The sequence below is a fragment of the Polypterus senegalus genome, chromosome 7 (assembly GCF_016835505.1).
Source record: "Polypterus senegalus isolate Bchr_013 chromosome 7, ASM1683550v1, whole genome shotgun sequence".
Taxonomy (NCBI): Eukaryota; Metazoa; Chordata; class Cladistia; order Polypteriformes; family Polypteridae; genus Polypterus; species Polypterus senegalus.
Genome location: NC_053160.1, coordinates 173,809,812 through 173,814,948, shown reverse-complemented (window position 1 = coordinate 173,814,948; position 5,137 = coordinate 173,809,812).

Sequence of the window (5,137 nt, the reverse complement as noted above, 5' to 3'; positions counted from 1 at the left end):
TGTGTTCCTTTAATGAGGGGAGTGACATCCTTCACAACTTTACAACTCTGTGATGGCCGATGCGAATTTCTACACTGTGGTGTGCTGGGCTGGTAACATCACTTCAAAAGATAAGCCCAGCAAATCAACAAGTTAATTAAAAGGACCGGCTCAGCTATGGGACTCACTCTGGACCCTCGTGGAGGTCACAGCAAAGGAGAGAAATTAAACAAAACTGAGTGCCATTATGAACAATGCTGCACATCCACTCTGTGACACACTAAAAGTGAGGACTTTATGCCAAGGAATTGTTCAACAGAATTGGGTTAAAAGATGCAGCAGGGGGCTCTTTTATACCAACAGCAATATGTCTACATAATGCCTCACTGCGACTGGGACAGCCAAGTCAGACATTTTCTTTCTTTTTAATTTTCTAGCTTTAGAGTCATTTGGGCGTTTGTTCAGACCATAGTGTGTGTGCAAATTTATTTATTTATTTATTTATTTATTTATTTATAGGATAGCTGTAAAAAGCCAAATCTATCTATCTATCTATCTATCTATCTATCTATCTATCTATCTATCTATCTATCTATCTATCTATCTATTACATAGTGCCTTTTTCATATCTATCTGTCTGTTTATCTATTACACAGTGTCTTTCATATCTACTGTATCTATCTATCTACAGTTGTGCTTGAAAGTTTGTGAACCCTTTAGAATTTTCTATATTTCTGCATAAATATGACCTAAAACATCATCAGATATTCACTCAAGTCTTAAAAGTAGATAAAGAGAAACCAGTTAAACAAATGAGACAAAAATATTATACTTGGTCATTTATTTATTGAGGAAAATGATCGAATATTACATATTTGTGTGAGCGGCAAAAGTATGTGAACCTCTAGGATGATCAGTTAGTTTGAAGGTGAAATTCGAGTCCGGTGTTTTCAATCAATGGGATGACAATCAGGTGTGAGTGGGCACCCTGTGTTATTTAAAGAACAGGATCTCTCAAAGTCTGCTCTTCACAACACATGTTTGTGGAAGTGTATCATGGCACGAACAAAGGAGATTTCTGAGGACCTCACAAAAAGAGTTGTTGATACTCATCAGGCTGGAAAAGGTTACAAAACCATCTCTAAAGAGCTTGGACTCCACCAATCCACAGTCAGACAGAAAGTGTACAAATGGAGGAAATTCAAAACCATTCTTACCCTCCCCAGGAGTGGTCGACCAACAAAGATCACTCCAAGAGCAAGGCGTGTAATAGTCGGCGAGGTCACAAAGGACCTCAGGGTAACTTCTAAGCAACTGAAGGCCTCTCTCACATTGGCTAATGTTCATGTTCATGAGTCCACCATCAGGAGAACACTGAACAACAATGGTGTGCATGGCAGGGTTGCAAGGAGAAAGCCACTGTTCTCCAAAAAAAACATTCCTGCTCATCTGCAGTTTGCTAAAGATCACGTGGACAAACCAGAAGGCTATTGGAAGAATGTTTTGTGGACGGATGAGACCAAAATAGAACTTTTTGGTTTAAATGAAAAGCGTTATATTTGGAGAAAGGAAAACACTGCAATTCAGCATAAGAACCTTATCCCATCTGTGAAACATGGTGGTGGTAGTATCATGGTTTGGGCCTGTTTTACTGCATCTGGGCCAGGAGGGCTTGCCTTCATTGATGGAACAATGAATTCTGAATTATATCCAAGAATTCTAAAGGAAAATGTCAGGACATCTGTCCATGAACTGAATCTCAAGAGAAGGTGGGTCATGCAGCAAGACAACGACCCTAAGCACCCAAGTCGTTCTACCAAAGAATGGTTAAAGGAGAATAAAGTTAATGTTTTGGAATGGCCAAGTCAAAGTCCTGACCTTAATCCAATCGAAATGTTGTGGAAGGACCTGAAGTGAGCAGTTAATGTGAGGAAACCCACCAACATCTCAGAGTTGAAGCTGTTCTGTATGGAGGAATGGGCTAAAATTCCTTCCAGCCAGTGTGCAGGAATGATCAGAAGTTACCGGAAACATTTAGTTGCAGTTATTGCTGCAAAGGGAAGTCACACCAGATACTGAGCAAAGGTTCACATACTTTTGCCACTCACAAATATGTAATATTCGATCATTTTCCTTAATAAATAAATGACCAAGTGTAATATTTTGTCTCATTTGCTTAACTGGTTTCTCTTTATCTACTCTTAGGACCTGAGTGAAAATCTGATGATGTTTTAGGTCATATTTATACAGAAATATAGAAAATTCTAAAGGGTTCACAAACTTTCAAGTACAAATATATGTCTACATAATGCCTCACTGCGACTGGGAGAGCCAAGTCAGACGTTTTCTTTCTTTTTAATTTTCTAGCTTTAGAGTCATTTGGGTGTGTGTGCATATCTATTTATATATTTACTTATTTATTTTTTTAAAGGGCCTCTGTAAAAAGCCAAATCTATCTATCTATCTATCTATCTATCTATCTATGTATCTATCTATCTATCTATCTATCTATCATTATATAGTGTCTTTCATATCTATCTATCTATCTATCTATCTATCTATCTATCTATCTATCTATCTATCTATCTATCTATCTATCACATAGTGCCTTTCACATCCATCTATCTATCTATCTATACGAAGGTTTGTTGGCAACATCACATAGTACAAGTACAAAGAAAATACATTGAAATGCTCATAACAATAACATTTATAACATTATAAAACATTTTCAACCATGCCTGATCCATTTCAGGTTTACAGGAACTTTAGTCCATCCATGCAACATTAAGCAGAAGTGAGTCCATTTCAGGGGTCACACATGCACTCACTGTATATAACACGAGGAGACACTGGAGGCAGATTTCAACGCTAGATTTATAATATAAATATTTTAAGGACACAATCTGCATATGAAAAGCATGTTAAAGGGTGTCTTTGTGAAAATTGATTATTTTACATATAAACTATTGATGAAGTGGGTCGGTATAAAAGGGTCCAAGGGCCGTATTCATCTATCTATCTATCTATCTATCTATCTATCTATCTATCTATCTATCTATCTATCTATCTATCTATCTATCTATCTATCTATCTATCTATCTATCTATACTGTAGAGTGCCTTGTTTATCTATCTATCTATCTTAGTGCCTTTTTCATATCTATCTGTCTGCTTATCTATTATATAGTGCCTTTCATATCTATCTATCTATCTATTTACAGTATCAGTGTTGTAATTTGGATGCATATTATAATTTCTTTACCGACTATATATTTTCTGACAGAGTAAGATCTATCCTTCAAAATGGTACATAGGCCATGTGCCTTCTTTAATGGATATGCATGCTATGGATACTTATTTGAAATCAGTAAAAGCAGAGGAAAATAATTTTTTTTTTTTTTAATTTAAATTTTTTTGTACTGCTGATTCAAAACAGTAAAACTAGAAATATTACTTGTAGATATTTCATAACAGTTTTCCTTCTGGATTTCCCTGACACATTCACTGCCACTTTTACACCTTTTCCAACACCTATGAAAATATGAGTAATATTTATGATGCCTTTTCTTGCTGAAATATTACTGATTTTAGCCACTGAATCCGTTGTAACATATGTGTAGAACCTAAGTAATTCTCCAGAAATGAGAAATGTCTGACCTCAGTTTGGAGAGGCAGAACATGAATATTGAGTCAAGGATGATGAAGTTATTGCCAGTTAAATCAAAGTGGCAGAAAACAGACAAAAACAAGGCCGAGTTTAAAGAGTTAAACTGGACGGGTATAATGTTAGCTGTGCAGTGTTCACTTCCTCCACTAGGTGTCAGTATATCACTGCATTGCTACTAAGGCACCCCACCTGCTACTGAGGCAATGTCTCTTTCTGAAGCACTGTGGCACATGGTACATTAAATTCTTGATTTTATAAATATTTCTCATTTGATACAGGTCAGCTGTCCTTTTGTTTGTGTGTTTCTCTTCAGTGAGGCACAGCTACCGAAAAAAAAAAAATAATAAAACCTCTCAAGTACCTGAACACACATCCCTGGAGGTTCTAAAAAGAAACGGCTCTTTGTGAATTTCCCATTAAGAGTGGCTTGCCTTCTGAGAGGTCTCGTTTAAATAGCACCATCTTAAATTATCTTGCACACTACATTGCTGGGGTGGTTCAAATACAAAAAAGGCAGTTTCTCCTAAGGGCACCAGAGGCACTTATGTTGTCACTGTGCATTATGTACTATTTCATTCTGCAGTTAATTTTCTTGAAATGTTAACTAATTTTTAAAAGACCATCTAGTGATGTGTGTAACCATATGCTGGAATGTTCTTCACAGCCAAAGTGTTTTTTTATGAAGTACTGCTCAACACGCTGCAGTGTTTTTATTAGAAGAAATATAGTATGTGAATGAAATAATAATATATAATGCAATATTTGTATAACTGATACTTATAAAAATCAGTAATGCACAGGGCAGCTTATCATGTAAGACTAGAAACTATACATTACACAGTCAATAAATTGTTAAGGTCTTATGAAGTATTTGGTGTTTGTGGCATTTTCCACCTCCTTTAACACATCATGAGTTAATTGACTGTTTCACTAGAAGAACAGACCCTCTAGCAAGGATTTCATGCTATGGCATATAAAAGCTGTTCTGTGTGGCACGTGGTGGGGCAGTGACAGGTTATGCAACTTCATGTATGGTGTCTGCCTTGTATACTTTGTTTGTTGTTGGCACTACGATTAGTCTGTGACGGACACATAAGCAAGACTTTCATTGTACTGTATACAGAGCCCCTCGTAGGACTTGGTTTGGAATTGGGGGTGCTCGTTGTATATGCCACATAAAACCAGTGGAGACGTATCCTGCCAATAGGTTTACACATGGCAAAATTCTCTAAGGGAAGGTGGCAGACAAAGAACAAACCATTATTTTTTAATAATTAATGTTCTTTTTAAGGTTAGAAAGGTTTATGAAAGGTTAGCGATTAAACTAAAAGAAGTGGGAACTCAAGGTATTGTGTGTGGCTCAAACACAGGAAGCAAAGGGTTAGAATTAGGTGACGTCAAAAGTCATGTTAAAACATATAAGCGATCTGAACCAAAATATAAGCAGTCCACTGGATACGTTTGCATATGATACCAAACTAGGAAGAAG